Source organism: Athene cunicularia (assembly GCF_003259725.1).
Source record: "Athene cunicularia isolate RWA chromosome 17 unlocalized genomic scaffold, athCun1 chr17_part1, whole genome shotgun sequence".
Taxonomy (NCBI): Eukaryota; Metazoa; Chordata; class Aves; order Strigiformes; family Strigidae; genus Athene; species Athene cunicularia.
The window spans coordinates 5093687-5112603 of NW_020799122.1; the positions used below are offsets into that span (position 1 = coordinate 5093687).

The following is an 18917-nucleotide window of genomic DNA, read 5'->3' on the forward strand; positions in this document are numbered from 1 at the left end:
CCTGCAAGAAGCTAAGACCTTTAGTGTCTGCTGATGCTGCAGTTTTGATGTTGTGGTTTTCTTGCAAGTAAAATCAATTGAGACAAATCTTGATAACTTTTACAGCAAAAGAAAATGCCTATGCCAGGCAGCCATTGGAAGTTTTTTAAATACAGGTATGCTCTTAGATCACATACAGGGTTGTTCCAGCAGAATTGATTAGTTGATCTACTAGATTTAAAGGTCAACTGTAATCACATTTTGGGAAGATTGAAGAAGATATAAAATCGCTACTATGCTTTTCTGGGTCATAGACCCGCTTCTGGTGCACTTTGCTTTTCCCCTGTACATCTTAATTTACTCAGCTGGAGCATCAATACGTAAAGGGCACAAGTCAATGTGCTTGCTTTCTCCTGTTGATGAGGGAGCTAGTTAGTTGTATTTCCCCCAGCCAACACCTTCCCTCTGGAAGACCTGAAGCGGAGAGAGGTCGTCCACTGCACTCTACAGAAGTGGAAGAAACAAATCTGTCTTTCAGGGGAAGGCTGTGAGAAAAGCTGTGGTCTGGCTGTCTTGTTAGGTGATCCTTTCAGTTGCTAGAGTTGATGCATCCAAGGGATGATACTGTCTGTTCAAAGTGCAGCACAGATGGAAGAGAGGGTCAGCATAACGCTCTTAATGGATGGACGCCTTCGACTGGGAGGAATCAGCCTGGTGTTATACAGATGTCCATAGACACCAAGCAGCTTTGGAATATTATGTTTTGTAAATGTGGTATTTCAAAGTCAGTATTCCCATGTGATAGGTAACTGTACCTGCATACAGAGGTGAATACATTTCTTAATTTTTGCAAGAATCCAAATGATGCAACTGCTTTGCCATAGCAGGTTGCATAAACTAAAAATAGCAGGAACATAGAACATTCACCTGCACACGTACAATTCGCTTTCCCTGCAACAAAGGAAAAGGAGTCCTGAAATGAAAAAGGGCTTGATGCAGAGGAAGGCTTAATTTAAATTGATAAACCAAAATACATTGTTATTCCAGATTTTCCCTCATGAACCACACTGTTGCTATATTAATTTAATAGGACTTTATTTATTGTTAATTTTAGCTCTTTTCTTGTATTGATAAACTTGCTGTCCTTCTGTGTGGATCTTCCATAGAGCAGCAGAGGAGAAAAAATGAAAGAGTTGAATAGCATGAGAACTATTCCTGAATGAGGATATTGCATTGCAAATGCTTTTAGCTAATCTTCAAACAAATTTCAAAGTAACTTCATTATTTTGTGTGGCTAGTAAATGCATATTTGATTATGGTCATGCTATAGTAAGGGTTTGTTGCATTAACAGTGCAGAGAAAGGTGGTTCTTAAAAAGAGTTATTTTTCCAAAAAAAATCTGTTGTAGGGAATGTTAGCTGATTTACAAATTTTATTCATAGTAGAACTCCCAGAGTCTAAATTAACTCAGAGGGTACTGTCCTTAGTGCATTTTCATATGTGCTAACTTGCAAAATGTAGTAATTCCCAGATGTATAGAAATCAAGGGTCTGTGGCTTTTCTGTAAGCCTCCATGACCTGCTTTTAAAATAGGCACTGACATACAACAGTGGCTGAAGACTGCTGGAGTGGACTGAGGCGGCGTTCATTGTGCATTTACTTAAGGTGGCCTTTTTGAAAGATTCTTGCTCTTATGGCTTGCGAACTTCAGTATGCATTTTGCTTTGTCAGCCGCTGTGTGAAATCTGGAAAACTAATGTCTTCACTACGCTCCTGGTAAATATGGAGAGAATATTTTTTTAAATAAATAATGGACCAGGCAAAGTATTCAGAGGTTTGCATGATCAAATCAGAGGAGCAGCAAATCCTTTGTGATTTTTTTCCCAGTGGCTGATGAAGTCAAACAGTGCCTGACTGACTGATTTGGTATTTGTGTTTTTTGCAAGTTGCTTAAATCTTTTTTTTACCCTTGATGACGTCTGTCTTCATTAAAAGGGTACTTATGGAAACAAATTTTCTAAAGTGCAGAAGTAATGCATGTAGGGTACTGGAAATGTGATTGTTCTTTTCATGCATGCAGTTGTATGTCATCCTGGTCAGTACATTAGCAAGACATTTGTGCAGGGACTTCAGAGAGGTTAAAAACAAGAATCTCTGATATGTTCATGAAGCTTCCAGGCTACAGGGGATTGTCAGGTTATAAAAGAATGCTTCTGTGTGGAAGGAAGTTAGCAAGGTAAAAAAAACCTGTCAATAGGATTATTGCAGTCTTGTACGAACTTTATGCCTTTTTCTCCCCTTGTTTTCTCTTCAAATCACAGGGCTCTAGCATCCCTCCTTTCTTCAGTTTGGTAACTGGAGCAGCAGATTGCTGTATTGAATGACAACTGTTTAATATAGGATCCGTCAGTTGCCAATGTAAAATACCCATTAGAAAAGGGGAAGAAAAATCCCTTTATTATCAAGAGTATTTAAGTAAAATAAGTATTTAAACAATCGTAATAGCTTGCTTTCTTGAGAAGAGCAATACCAGTAGCAGCAGTCATGGCAGGCAAAATGCTGTGACTATACGTGCAGGTTCTGTTCTAATTCATGTTGTACAAGGTACTCCTCAGGCTTAAGTCCAAATGAGAAATGTATTTTGAAAGCCTCTTCCTTGAAATTAACTTGCCTTTATTGCTTACTTGATTATTACTTTAAAGAACAATAATATTTGGCTGTTCACTGAAAGCAATAATGTGCTTTCATGTTTCTTTTACAAACTAAACACAAGCGCTGACTTCATTTATAGCTCTGCTGAGCTTACACCTTCAGACCAATCTACTCAGCTTTTCTTCTTTGAACTTCAGTTGTAATCTGTATATGTTGGTGTATTTACTCACAACAAATTGCACTTTTCTCATCTTCAACAGGATTTGTGTTTGAATTTGTGTTCCAGAAGCTGTTGCAGCCTCATAGGGAAACATTTTCATTTCAGGAAACATTGGTAGATAATGTTATTGAGTAAACAATACATGGAGACTGTTTTAATCAAATTCCTGAACTATGGAAAGCTTGGATATAGAAAATATTTCACAGAGGCCTGGAGGGGCTGATGCTTCAGCAAAAGTTCCCTGACTCCTAAACCATTTTGTAAAACTACTTGCTGAGGCCTTTGGTTTCCACTGCCTTACACCAGCATCGGCAATTGTTTTAGTGAGTTTTGATTTAAGAAAAAGAATAGACATGTTGTCCACTTGTTTTAATGGAATTTTAAAAATTAAAACAGTCTTGAAAATATGTCAGCATAATCTGTAGCTGAATAGCATCACCTGTCTTCGTGTGCAGAGCAAGATGATACTCTGTTAACTCCAGCTACTGACCTTGCCCTTTAAACAACCTGGTTTATCATAGGAAAGTTGCAGAGGAAGAAGAATCTTATGCTCTGATTTACACTTAGGTTTTAATCTGTGCTCTAGTTCCCTAGAGAGCATGCATATATATATATATATATATATATATATATATATAATTTTAAGAGGTTCCTGTGGTCAGAGTTTATAATGATCTGGCCTTTCTGAAAAGTTGCAGGTTAGATTTTTAGATGATTAAAAGTCCTTGCATGACTGATATATTGTTTAGTCATGATGGTCTTGAAATGTAATACTTAAAACAAACTAGTTTGACAAATGTATAATGGATTTGAGAAGTGCTTCACCTGTTCTTCATATGTTGATATGTGCATGTGTGCTGCATGTCCGTTGCCTCTGAGTATGTCCTCAAGGTCTGAAGCAGCACTTCCATTTTAAACCAGGCAGCTGCTTGTCTGCTCCAGCGTGTAGCTGGAAACTTCCCTTGGCAAATTTTGGTTTTGTTACATAAATTAAATAAGTCTGACAGGAGAAAAAAAACACAACAATAACAACACAATAAAAAACCAACCAAAAAATAAAAACCCCACAGCTTGGTAATGCTGCCCAATTGCAGTCTGTGCCATCTCCATGGTTTTGAGCCTTCGTTATGCAGCTTGCATTCAGCACACTTTTATTTAAAGCAGAGCTAAAAGTAGAACTAAATAGCTGACGTTCATAGCCGTTCAGTATGATGCAGAATTACTGCGAGGGGGACGGGACAGGAAGAGGAACACTGCTAGCGCTGGGTGGATTAGGCTCATGTATTTGCACAGAACTATGCAGGGCTGTCCAAAAGACCTCAACTAGACCAAGCTTTATCAGGGAATATAAGATAACTGTAATAAGTTCTATTTTGTTTTACTCTTGTTTACTTTTGTTTTATACCCTGAAGTGATGCAATTCAGTTGCTGTGGCTGTTGCAACAACCAGACAAACTATTGTGACGATGTTATTGCAGCATCTCTGTGCCGACTGCTCTTCATGGAGCCGTCTCCATATTGTAGAGCCATCTGTTTTCCTTACTGTCCAAGCATTGGGCTCAGTAGTATAAATTACTAACTGCTCCATGGCTTTCAATTGTTCCTGTTTGTTTAGTGTGCAAGTCTTCAGCTCTTTCAGCACCATTTATAAGTTTTCTTTGCTTTTTTATTTTTATTTTTTTTAAAGCCTCAGGCAAAAACTAGTTGAGTGAATTGTCTGTTGTTCATGTTGCTGAATTACTGGCTTGATAAAATAAACTTTGGGAGGGATGTAGATAGGTAGTGTCCTCATTTACAAAAGATTTTGTAGCTAGAGGAATGATAGAAACAAGTTAAAAAATCATGGTTTGCAAAAAGCAGTATTTTGTTCCACCACCGCCCCAGTTTCCTTAAATGCACACCAGTTTGTCATATTGCTGGCGGTATGATCTCATACAGAAAGATCCTTTTTGGCTGTATAAGTACATGCGCTGCTGAAGAGTGAGGATACTTTTGGAAAACTTAATGCTGAATTTATCAACTTGTGTCTATTTTAAAACCTAATTGTACTGTTTAACAATCGTGTCATTTTTTAAATGTAATTTCCTTTTCTGTCTTTAAGACCAAAAAGATTTGGTCAAAGCAAAAAGCAGAGGTTTTTTTGTTTTCCTTCTATGTATGTTTTTACATTCTCAATTCACTGTTCAGGCTCAACTAGTCACTTCCAATAGTTTGCTGATGTTCTGCACCCGCTGTAGCTGCAGCAATGGACACTGTGACATGCTTAAGCTCCATAAGGTGTTTGCTTTTGGGCAGCTCAAAACTGTTGGAGGATAAGGGGTCGCTTTGGTTTTTGAGGTGAGACAGGTAAGAATAAGTGAGAATATAGGGTACAGCATTTTGTGGCTGTTCAGGACTGGCAAGTTTTGGAGGGTGGCAGAGTATGTGTATTAGGTGCATTGTGGTGTTATGGGAAGCGCTTTGATAGGATGGGGTGGGGACCAGTTCATAATAGGCTGGTACTGAAATTCTGGTACAATGGAAACTGCGTGTAGGGAAGTTGGTGCTGTTCTCCTGAGTCAGCTGGACTTTGGAGTTCTCCAGCCCAGGTTAGAGGAGTGGCTTGGATAACATACCACAAAATGAATTCAACAGCAAGGAAAACACTTCTTCTCCTCTGTATTTCAGAGGCTATGTCAGACAGCTCATATCTAGCTCAAGGCTCTGACTCTCCGTAGCATCTGAAGTCTGGTGAGCTGTTGCTGCTGCTATTTCAGTCAGGCTGGGAGGTACGGGAGCAGGGAGTGCTGCATGGGGCAGCCGCTGCCACGCCGTGGGGTAGCTGTCGTTTGCTGTGGGCTCCCTTCTAGGGAGCTGAGAGCTGGGTGATAGAGGTGAGGGGAAGAAGAACCATTCCAGAACCTCCCCAGCTGTTTTCAAGAGACTACATAATATTGTGAGGATTTTTTTTTTTTCCTTGGGAATGGGAAACATTCAGAAAAAGAGAAAAAGGCCAGTAGTGTCCCTTTGTTCTGAGCAATATATCCTTGGGGCTTGTAGGCAGCGTGGCCTTTAGTAGAGAAAGGTGAAGCAGTTAAAACAGAGAAGTTTGTCTTATGGTTTGAGAGAGGAAGCACCACTCTTGGTCAGATGAAGCTGTATAGAAGAGTTTTCTATTCCAGTGCAACATTATTACCTTGCTTGTAGCACTGTGGTCATTAGTGCTTTTAATTTACTTTCCAGTAAATATTGCCAGATAAGCCACTGTGGCCAGCCATATTCACTTTCTATTTATTTTTCTTATGATGGCCACCTGAAGCAATAGGTTGATGTCTGCAATTTTTAGTTTGTTAATAAATGAAGTCTGCAAAGCAGTGACAGTTTGCTTACTTGGTGTCTTAAACTGCAGTACTGATGAATGCTGTTTCTTGATCTGGTAAGATTTTCTTAGTGATTATCAAGATACAGAAGTAAGGTATGTCCAGATTTAGACGAGGAACTGAAATGTCTGTGGGTTAGGTGGTAGACAGACATTTAAGTGGTAATTGGGTTATTGAAGAGTGCCTGCAAGATAGCTGATGCATGGAAAGTCAAATGTATGTCAGTCTCCTTTGAAATCCATAGAAATTAATCATTTAGGTTTTCCTGTGGCTTTAACTGTGTCCCACATCAAGTTAAAAATGACTCAGTAAGTCTTAAAGTCTTAAAACTCTTCTGATAACATCAATGCAAATTCCTAGCTAAATAAAGAATCTGTAGTGTTTATAACTTCCAAAAAGTATTTTTCAAATTCTCTTGTGGCAATTAGTGATAGGAGTACTGTAGGGCTTGTGTGGGTGGGGATATTTTATGCTGGATACAGTGACAGCTGCAAGTCTAGTGTTCAGAAACCTGGGTTTGGCCCCGAATATCATTCTCTATCCCTTCTATTCCTATTTTGAGTCCAGTAAAGAGAAGCATATGTTTTCTTGCATCAACTATGTCGGTGTTACCTTGTGAAGCATGACAAGGTCATGTGTTTGTGTGGCGAAAGAGGAAATCTCAGTTTGTTTGAGATGTCTTAGACCTGCTCTTTTCCCCGTGATATGTTAAAAACTTCCATGAGATACGTGGTTAAATTTCTATTCGTGTAGGTATTGCGTGTGTTGATGCTACACTGCTGCTCCTGAAATTGGTACTGTTATATTATTAATATTGCAGATCATGCCAAGAAGGTGTCTTGCATTTAATACAGAACATAAGAAGGTTTGCCTACCCCGCATGAAAATCTCAAATTGGAACTGAAGATGCCATAAAAATTTAAAAGGGACAAGGTCAGCATGAAAATCGCGTATTTTAAAAAGCAGGAAATCATCTATTTTTAACAACAAATTTCCTTACCTGTTAGTACCTGTACTAACATTTTCAGTTATTAACACTTGAAGATGGTTTTAAGTATTATTTTAATTGTAAAACTACTTAGCTATCATTTGTATAGGTGCCTGTTAATTTGGGGTTTTCTAGTTGAGAGACATGAGAACTGATCAAAAGCATTTGGGTTCCTATGCTCCTTCTGTATGATCAAACAAGTTCAATTTATTTCGCTCATAAAAGAAAAGGTAACGGATGACTCACTTGCTTTGTACCAACATCATTACTGAGGGGGAAAAAGTGGATAAGAGGGTTCTTCATTATAGCAAGCAAAGACAAAAAAATACAGTAATTGAAAATAGAAGTTTAACAAATTCAGACTACAGCTGAGGTGTGTGACTTAAACACTTGTGGTAATTAAGCAGTGGAAGAATTGGAGAGGAATAGTACAAGGAATTGCTTTTCTTGGAAGACTCGAAAGGTGAGCACATGCATATTCTGTTTTTTCTAACCACATTCGCCAAGTTATAAACACAGAAGTAACTTGAATTAGGTAAGACACAAGATTAAATGTTCACAAAGGTTCTTTTAGATTGACTTCATATTTCCTAGGAAGCTTGTGGAAAGGATTAACTCCAACTATCCAGCCTCTTAACCATAACATAACTTTTTTTTTTTTTTGTCTGTTCTGTGTTCACTAACTACATGGCTTCTAATTTGAGGACTCAAAATGAGAAGGGTCTGTATCCATGAGAACATGCTGTCTAGAATTTAATTTGAAAGTTCAGAATCTCAGTTTTTAACTTATTTTCAGAGAATAGCTGGCAAGATACGCTTCACTTCCAATTAGTGGCTGATCAAGACAAAAAGTAATGGTGAACTGCTAATGACTAATCCTTTACTGCAAGTGATAGAAGTGGGGGTAGAGATTCCAACCTCCCCATGACCTTGGCTTAAAGCCTTTTCTGGCTGCTTCGAAGACTTGCTGAGCGCCTGACTGCAGTTGTTATCTATAGGAAGTCTACTACACATGTAGTATGTAGTAAAAACATCTAGTATTCTTAAAATTCTGAGATTCCTCAGATCCACACCCAACATGAGTGGAATGAGAATTATGAAGGTAAATTTAACAGTATTTCTAAAGAAGCAAGATAAAGCAGGAAAATATCATAGAAGACATCTGAGAAGATAAGTGTGGGCATTGTGTGAAATACTGTAAATAACATTCTGTGCGTGAAAATGGGTGCTGAATAACTGCCTCTTCTTCCATGTGACCCTGCAGACTCTGGTAATTTGAGGTCCTTTGGAAAGAAGCACATAATCAAAGTCTGAATCCTTAGCACAAGCAGACTGATTTAGATTACATAGGCAATATGAATTCAAGCATTTCATAGTTACTGAAGTCTTCATCACCTTAACAATTTTAATGTAACTTTTTTAGCATGTATAACAATACATGAAAACCCACTGCTTTTCTCCTCAAATATGAGATGTTTCTTGAGTCAGCACAAAAGCTCTGCTTTTGTTACAAATACCTAGATAAAATACAATAAGAAGCTTTTGGAGAGGATTTCTTCCTTCTGGTTCCAGTGAGAGAGGGGTAAATAAAATAATTGATGTGCCCTGTTAGCTGTCGACCAAGTTTCATGTGGCATGCCTCTCTTTTGGCATGCATATAGCAGCAGCGCATTTTAGCACCTCGCCTACAGCATCCACCTCCTGACAGCAAAACTTGTCAATAGAAAAGCATTCAGTACTTCATTATTTCTACAACCTGAGTGCATTTGCAAATTAATTGATGTGTGGGAGGAAAGGCATCTGCTATTGTAGAAGCCCTTAACTGTTGCAGCAAAACTAGAAATAAACTGGTTAATTGTAGTGAGCTGATAAGCTGTTGCAGGTGTTGAAGCCTGTAAAGTTGCATCTTGTCCATTTTTCTTGTCATCTTTATTTATTATTTAAAAAAACAAACAAACAAACAAACAAACAAAACAAAACAGACCAAACTGCTCACTGAATTGTGACCACGGAAACAAACAGCATGGTAAAAGTAATACCATATATACTTATATATGATTAGTTACCAAGTAGTTTCATATTTCTTGCTGGCTCAGCACCAAAAGAGAATTTTAATTAGGCCTGTAATGAATGACTGGGAGCGTTTTAAAGACTATTAATCTTGTGGTGTAATTGAGTTAATTATAATATCATTATAAGCTCCCATGAAAATAATATGAAGTGTATTCCATTTGTTTTACCCCCTAAAGATATTTCTGAGGCCCCCTGGCTTCATCTGAAATACTCCTACTGGAAGTCTTGAACACTGACAGAGAAAACTGTAAAACCACTTCATGTGGTGTTCCACTAAACCCTTCTGTTGGGCACATCATCCTGTTCCTGGTCTTGGGCTCTCTAAGCTGCCACTTTACCTGTAAACTGCAGGTAACTTACTGCAGTGGAGTGTGTCTTTTTTAGCTTTTCTTGCACAGTGTAGTATTTCCTTGTTTTTCTGGTTTCTGATCGGTTAGCTTATCTGAACGTGGCAGATGAGAGTAAAGATATGTGATCTATTTTCAGAAATAAAGATTACAGCAGCTTTCGAACTGTTACTCTTTGTGCTGTGGTAAAAAAATGTGTAGCAAAAGAGGTGTTTTTGCAAAGCATATGGCTCTTACACTAGTTCAGACTACAGTAAGTTTTGGATTTGGTTGTAAAACATCTCTGTGCTTTTTGCACTCTCTAGTCAGTGTGTGACATCTTCAACAGATGGACAGATAAACTTTCCATAATCCATGTCTTTCCTTTCAGAAGAGGAGATGAGATTCTCATTTGTAAAAGTTGTTGAGGAAAACCTCATCTGTATAAGTCTGGTGTATGCTAAGATGTTAGGGTGTGAAAATTTGATGGATACACAGCTAAGCACTGGATTTACTGATATTTTTGGAGCTGTCTTTTTACAGATGCAAAGTCGGCCCTGCTCTTGTACGTACTTCAAGCCTTATTAGAGCATTTGCTTCATCTATTTTCAGAACTGTGTGCTTAATCGTGGAACAAGCATGTTGCTCAAATCCACCTTCTCTCTGTTTTGACTGATACACTGTCTTGTTTCCTTATGTAATCCTGCATTATCACGATTGGTTTGGTTTAGTATTTTAAAATTCTACAGTCAAGAGTTTTTTGCAACCTTAATTAACCCTGCTGGGATGGTAGAACTGCCTTTTTTTTCTTTCAGTAACTTTGCTGGTCACACTTCCATATTTCCATCCTCTTGACTATTACAGATTTTGTAAATAGTTTGGAAATGCCAGTTTGTGATGTATGGGCCTCTTTAACATTTCTTTGATTTATGTGCACTGTGCTGAAAAAAAGCAAAGGAAGCATATTATTCTGGAAAAAATGTTGCCAGTCTTCAGTTTTTTCAGTCTTAGTTAAAAGCTACACTTTTATCAATCAAACCTGATAGATTCTTTTTTCATTCCTAAAAAACATTCATAACTTAACTCTTTCAAGTCTAGAGAAATAATTTGACTCAGACTTTTATAAATGTCTACCTAATTTTTGGATGTCTTAACTTGAAATATCTTTTAAACTGATTTTTCAAAAGTTGGCTTTTTCATGCATTACAGCTTGGTCATCTAAAAGTAGAGACATTTAAAAAAATCACTAAGGGTAGGGGGTTTGTTGTTTTTTTTTTTAAATAAAGTTTGGCTATATGTTGCTATTGTCAATAGTGCATTGCACAAACTGATGTAGTAAACCAGATTTTGGTCTCCAGCAGTATGGAGTAAGATGATTTCTCTACCTTGTATACAAATGACAGGAATTGTAGATTTATGATTATCCAACTTCTCATGTAAACGTCCTAACTAAATTCAGGGAGTTTATTTTTCTTAAGTCTGATGTTCTGTTTAGGATAAAATTCCTGAAAGTCCATGTTGTAAGCCATAAATGGTGATTCTGAAGGGTGTTTAAAAAAAAAAAAAACAAAAAAAAAAAACAACAAAAAACCAACAAACCAAAACAATTGAGTTTAAATGTAGAGTTCTTAGTTAATGCATAATATTGTTTTAGCTGGAGAAAATTTTCAGTGAAACTTCTCAGAGAAGCAAGAGCTCATGCTTCTGTTAGTGATCAGCAGGATTGCTCTGTCTCCCAAAAGTCAATGTGAGGTTGAAGACAGAATTCAGATATGTATCATTAATTTTTGAACACGAAAACTTGAATAAGGACAGAAAATATCTCTTTTTAATTGCCTTGTGGGAGGGGGAAAAAAAAAAAAATTCAGCTTTTGTTGACCATTACATTTCTGCATTCTGCTTGCAAGTTACAGTGGTTATGGTGTTTTCTAAGAAGTATGAGACATTTTCATTGTGTTGAATGTGATATGATTTAAAAGGTGAAAATGATGTGTTTGTTTTTGACACCCATCCTCCAGAAGGCACCTGTGGTGATTCTAGGGTTTGTCTGTGCAAAAATCTGTGTTATTATAAGGGAGGGTGAGAATTTAAACCTCTTTCTCTGATCACTTAGAACAGTGACCTCTACCAGTTGCCATTTTTTGTGTATGAATGCTTTCTGTGGGTCACATTATACTGTCTGGGAAGGAGTATAAATTAATCCGTGAATATTCTGAAGCTATAGTAGGAATGCTCATATAGGGAAATAGGCCACATACATTCTGTTCCAGATCTAACTGTCCTGCTTCAAGCTTTAATTGGTTGTCCTTGCTAGCGGGCTGGAAATTAGCATTCCCAACAGCGTTGCTTTGGATGCCTGCTAGATGTAAAGAAAGAGGATATTAGCAAAAGTAACAATTTAAGGAAGAATTCTCTCTCCTAATTCTGCAAGTTTGGCTCAGTTTAAACAGTATTAATGCAACCCCTTCTGCTGGCACGGCAGTGTGATCGCCTCTAGCAGAAGAGAGTGGTGATGTCTGGTGCAGCTTGGCGAAGTGTCTCATTCTGCCCATGGCGTGCCTCATCAGGACAAGCCCTGCACTGGAGTTCTGCTTGTTGAAGACACCCTCCCCTTCAGGGAGGCCACTGGAGCCTGAGGAAAGCCAGAGTTCCCTATGCTGGCAGAAAGACCCAGGGCTAGGCTAATAGCTATTGTCTGACACTCTGTGGGTATTTGCTACTCTAAATACATTGTGCATTTAATTGTGCGAGTGACCAAAGCTAAGGAAAGGCATTTAACAGAAGTTAAAATAATTAAATTTAATGAGTTGGCGAAGGGGGGGGAATTAGCTGCAGAAGTATCAGCTGGGGTCATTACTGCTACATTGCTTCTCCACTAACAGATTTCCTCCTCATCTGTTCTTTCACTGTCTTTCTCCCCTTTGATGGTGCAGCTGGACAAGTTAGATTCACATAAGATGCACCTTGTAGACATTTTATTGAAGAGGAGAATTAATTTCTATATTTGTCTGAGTAGTAGTTCGTTTACTATAGTGGTAAAGCCCAACCACAGTGCTGCAAATAATGGCACGCTGCTAGACAATTTAAAGAGTGTTTCTGTAGCCGATTGCAGCCCTTTATTCTACCGCTCAGTTTTAAAGTATCTTCACATTTCTTATATAAGCACCTGAGCATCCCCTGTCACAGAGGCAGCAGGCCATTCTTTATACTGACATAGCTGCCACCTGAGCCCCTGACAGCAAAGATTTAGTCTAGGGTTTTAGAAAATATTAATTTTAGCATAAGAGCAGTAGAGCAGTGTCTTCAGTTCAAAGTTCTGGTGGCTGTTTAAGGGAGCACAGTGGCACTGGGGGAAGAGACTAATTGTGTCCTTATCCAGTCTTGAGTTTTAATGATGACTTTTTTTTTTTTCCCCTGTGACAGATTATTTGTCCTATGCAAAGATAATACTTTTGTCAAAAAGGAATTTGGATTTTCTGTCAACTATTGATCAAGTGCACTTCTTGGGTCTTTAGACTTTGAAGTCCATTAAGTGAACGCACAAATGTGAATATATCACATAGAGCAATGCTAAGACCATTTGTGTATTAGTGGATGACATTAGTACCAACTACTACCCTTGAGCTCCAGGTTACTTGAAAATACTACTGTTTGTTATTGCACGTGGTTTTATTTTGTCATTTGGATGAAGAACACAATATAATAATTTTTCTCTGCTTTCTGTGATTCTGTTACGTGTGTGGGTTGTAGATGCATATCCAATGAAATGCCAGTTCATTTAGTTATCTTTCAGGAAATCTGTATGTTCAAGCCCTTCAGAGCATCCGGAGGTATCTTTTTACCTCTTCAGGAGAATAACTGTATTTTATGCTTAAGATGTTCATAGAGTAGTGTGTAGCCCCAGATTGTGATTACTCTGCCTCTCTATCCATTTCAAATACTGGATCTCTTTAAACCTCAGAGCCTGTTGGCTGTGTAGTGTCCCCTTCTGTTGACATTATCCAGAAAGCAAGAATATGTCACCGATGTAACTATTAAATGGATTCCAGAATACTTTTTAAAAAAACCTGGAGGAGTAGTGGCTTTAGCAGAGACTTTGAACAGCGCGGATAATTTTATTGGCAGCAAGGATGCAGATGCTGAAGTTTTGACCAATTCCTTGAAGAAAGTGCCGCCAGATTTGCTATCTCTGCATGGTAAAAAGCCAAAGACTTGCAGGCAGTATTGGAGTGAGGGAACATTGATGCAGTCATTCATCAGCAGAACTTCAATGTTTTCGAAAGAAAAGTATGGGAAGAACACACTTTAAGGCTGAAATCTGACACTAATTAAAACAGCACTCTGAGCAAAAATAGGAATTCAAAGACAATGGGATAAAAAAATGTAGCGAAGACAAGACACTAAAAGAAACAGAGATATGTATCGATGCATTTCCTACTATTGTGTGTATATATAGAAAAATGTCTAAACTTGTTTCTCAGCTCCCTAGCCTTGGGAGGGAAGAGGAGAGACCTAAGGGAGAACCAAGATTGCATGTGCAGGGGCATGTCCTCGGAATGCTCTGTATCTCTGGGTTTATTGACCAGGGTGAGGCAGTGGCACTGTGCAATGCAGATAAGAGCCGTGACATGTGAGAGGCTTTTAACAGAAGTGCGAGCTCATTAGTTTCACAGTTTAGTTGCATCAGGGTGTTTAGGAAAAGATGCAATCACTTTTGTACGGGGATTTTAAAAAAGAGTGGAATGGGGGTAGCCTTTGTTCCCATCATGGATGAGTATTTGTTGCTTAAATATTCTTGTAAAGTGGAAAATGTTTGGGGGGCACAGATGCTTAAAAAAAAAAAAATACAACAGTGTGTCCTAATTAAATTGCAAACTAGAGCAAAGGCACAATGTCTAGCTTTCCTATTAATTGAAAAGCCTGCAACACAAGAGGAAAACCAATGAGTAAAGAAATTGGAGACTGCTCTTTTGGTTTGTTGATGCTGTTTTGGCCAAGCCAAGAATTCAGCTATCCTAAAATGATCAAACATTGTTTGGAGAAAAAGAGAATTTCCAAACCGGCCTCATTATCGAGAGAAGCTTAAAAATATCAATTAAGGTAGTGTAATTTTTCTCTTGCCTACTTTAGTCTGCAGAGATGAAACTGTGGGAGTGTCCTACTTGCTTGCTCATTGCTCTTTTCAAAAGAACAACTAGAGTTTTATCATAATAGACAAATCCCTTGTTAGCTGCAAGGAAGAAATAGTTTAATGATGAGGGGCAAAGTACTGTGCATCTTAAAAGGAGGCAAATGTGCATGAATTCACCAGTATTACAGTGAACTTGGAAAATTCCATAATAGGTAAGTACCTGTCAGCCACTTCTGCATTTCTTGGAGGAATGGAAATAAACTTTTTTTAAATATTACCCATACCTGAGAAAATGCTTATCTGTTTCTGTATGTGGTCAGTAAGTAGTTACAGGAGAATGGAAAACATAATATAACAGGGTAATGTGATTACAGAGAAAAGTAATTCTTCTGATTTTACTTTTTAAAGAAAACCTATTGGTGCTTTAAATAATGGTAATGTACTGTGTAAATCTGATGTGCAACTGTGAGTTGACATGATCAACTGTATTGGTTATTTCTTTTTTTTTTTTCCCCCCGATTCTTACCTTCTTCCTACCCAACCAATTTTTGCAACTTTAAATGGCCTTGTCAGTAAGCAGAGTGTAATGACTTGTTTGGTCAGCAGTCAGCACATGCAAAATCTTCATGAATTATGTAAACTAAAGACCTTTAGACCCATCACTTTAGACCCATCTAATGATGAAGCTTTAATTTTAAAAGTTTTAAATTTGCATTGTGTACATGTTTGTAGTTTCAGAACATACACTGTAGAGTAATCCTATAGGCCAAAATACAATCTGTCACGATGTGATCAGTACATTTCTGCTGAACTAAGAGTCCTTACTGCATTGTTCTGATTTAAGCCCGTTGGCTTAACTTTTGGATTAACTTTTAAAAATATTATTGCTTTTGGAACTAAATCCAGTCTGTATTTCTCTAATACACCTTCTCTGTTGAAGTAGTTCATGTGAAAGCCAAAGACATCTTATGTGAATGAAGAAATTGCCCTCCTTACAATTATAACTGTGAGAAAAGTGACTCCAAAGTGCTATCTCTGTTATGATGTATTTCACTTTGAAGAAGATTGAGAAGCCGTTAATATATGAATGTAGTTTTCGTATACTCAGGAACACTGTGAAAATGTGAATTATGGCACCTGTAAAACATTAGTGATAATATTTTCTTCCAGAAAATATAGGCCATATTGCCATGAACAGAGAAAAATAATGAATCTCAAAAATAATTAAATTTAAAAATAATCCTAGTTCAGTTTTTATTTACTGTCAGATAAGGCTTTTGTATGTATTGAAGTGTTATTTTCAGTACTTTCCTACATCTTTGAGAACTAGAGTCTCTTTTGATTTTAAAATGTGGAATTCACACATCTACTTGGAACCACAGTTTTAAGAAAAATATCAGCTATCATGAGACTCATCATAAAACTGTGCAAGTTGGCATTGGTATATATCCTAGCTGCTAAGTGTTATAAATTGACTTTTTTGTTGTTGTTTTTTATTTTGTAGTTTTCTGAAATAGAGTTTATGTTTCATCTGCATGTATTGGGGAAGAAAGATCAATCTTGTTGAAATTTTACAGAGGAGTATTTCATTAGGAAGTAAAGAGCTTAGCTTCACATAAACCAGTTGGAATTCCCCAGAGCTGAAAGACGTGGATGCTTGCTGTAACAAAGCCTCTGAATGATGGGGAATTCCTCAGCTGCTGATAAATAAATGATTTGCAATACTACCTAGTGCTGCAGCAATACTGAAGATCAGTGAGTATTTAGTTGGGAATATGCTTACAGGAGGCCGTTGTGACCATCTACAAGTACTTAACTTTTGGTTGCACTGGGTCGCAGGATCTGCTAGGCCTGCGTGGACCATCCCTCTGTAGACACTAACCAAAACACACACCACCTCTGCTGGGTCATACCAAAGGCTCATCTTGCCCTATATCTCATATCCAGCAGTAGCTATAAGCTCATGCCTCTATACAGTGTTTTACCCGATGTTCTTCCAGCCATCAGCAGTCTGTGACTCAGGCCCTTCTTTAGCTAAATGTGGTTTCTGTGTGTTGATTAACCCTCGAAGGGTTTGTGTCCCGTGAGCTCCTCTCAGCTTTCCTACCTGAGCCTTTTAGCACCTATAATATCCTCTGACAATATGTTTCGTGTGCATTCTCTAAAGTGAAGAGAGTATGTTTGGAAATAGCATTCTCTTGTTAGTATGAAAAAATTTGGTATGGTTTTAGTTGAGATTTGCTGTCATGGCTGATGCTGGCAGATAAAGGTGTTTATTTTGCAAAATAAAGGAACTGAATGCATGTTTATCATCCATCAGGGCCATTGGATAGTTTTGATGCTAGTGGTACTGCTTTGGCACTATTTTCAGTCTGGTTTCTGTCCCTCGGAACAAATGATTAAGAAATAATTTCTCAATCTCTTCAGTTAACACCCCTCCACCCCCAAAAAGGACTGCATTCTGCGCAGTACAGTATGTGATATTTTAATAATGTATAAATCAAGTTGGACAGAAGCTGCCTGTCAGTTTTATTAACTTTGACCTTTTCTCCCATTATAAGGATGGTTTGGTAAATATTTAATGGCCCTTATAGATTTTGACAGTTGGATCTGCATTCCTAGGAGTAAAGGTAGATTATAAAGAAATAATTAATAAAAATAGCTTAATCACTGGGAGTCAGCCTTCAAGGACAGAATTGCTTTTTAGAATATTTTTAATTCTCAGGGTTTTTTATGCCTGACCACTAAATGTCAGATTAGCTGGGAGGTTATGAAATGTTTTTAAAAGGTTGCATTTAAAATTCATCTATGATTACCACTGGTGATTACCTCCGTTTCTGAGCAAGTGTCCAGATGATGTTGTTTACTTGAAATACCTGTCAGTGTCATTCTGCGCAGTGAACATAAGTGAGTGGTGTCAACAGCACAAAATGGCTGAAGGAGGGCTGCTCTTACAAGATGCAAGAAGAAAAGGGAAAAGCATGTTCCTGGAGTCAGAGGGGTCTTCTGCCAGAGCTGTCTTTACCTTTAATTCCCTGCATATTGCACTCACTGCAAATTCTGGTAGTGAAGATTGAAAACTAAGCCCCTGACACTTTGAAACATTGCCTTTCAAACATGTGCTGTCCATTGCTCTCATTGATTTTTTTTCATTTCAGAAATCTGTCGGAGAAAAACAAATTTGAGCAAAATTCATTGGTCTAAGCGGAGCTGTTGGGGCAATACAATCCCCCCCCCCCCCCCCCCCCTTCCCTGGCAGAGTGCGATTCTATTCCCATTAGGAATGCGATGTGTCTTCATGTTGTGCCATGGCCAAGATCACGTGGCAAAGCAGCCAAGTAAATCAGGAGCGTGTTAAAAAGCCTTATGGATGCTCTGAGCATTGACATTTCAGTCAAATTGGCTCACGGGATAACTTCACTCATTTTAATAACCATTTTCAAGTAGATCACTTTACCAAGCTTTGTTTCCCTCATTTTTAGTCAGTACCCTGCAGAATTGTTTTACCTAAGACCAGTTTATTTTTTCTGAACACTTGCAAGTCATGTTTTCCTAACTGTAACCTTTTTTTAGATACAGACCATGGGTTTAGAGGTGTTAATGTCTTAAACAGTTGACCTTTTTCAGAACAAATCTTTAGACAGTTTAATGAACACATTGATGTGGGGACTGGAATGGTGAAGGAAATTGCATTTGTCTGACACTGAATCCCCCCCCTTCAAAAACGGGGAATTAAGAATGTAAATGGAAAGAGTTTAGAGGTGAGCTTGTAACTTGTTGCGCTTCAGGCTGGTTTCCGGACAGACGCAGCACTGTAGCTGTTCTTAAATTTGTGAGCAGTGGGAATGCACTCAAAATCTTGCAGATTCACATCGTGTCCTTCATAAATTTGTCTTTCCTTGGCAAGTAAAATAGGTTAGAGGAGAAAGCTACTGAATATGAATCTTTCTGCAATGCTATGGAGATGTGCTCGCAGGTCTATTAAAGGATAGATTTTTCTTTATGGTGGTAGAGACTTCTTTGCAACTATTTTGTGTTTTTATGTTTAAGAAAAAAAGATGTTATTTCTAAAAAGCTGGTTTATATAGTGAAAGGGTTGCATCTTTCTTTCTCTCATCTTCTTCCAAAAAGTAAGAATGCTTGATCCCTTGAGAGGGGAGAAACAGTCTTAACATTTAAAAGTAAGCCC

General features: G+C 37.9%; 1 protein-coding gene across 1 annotated transcript in view; it reads left to right on the top strand.

The window, feature by feature from the left end:
• MED27 (mediator complex subunit 27) overlaps positions 1–18917 on the top strand; it is an 89475-nt gene that overhangs the window by 15327 nt on the left and 55231 nt on the right. The window lies entirely within an intron of this gene.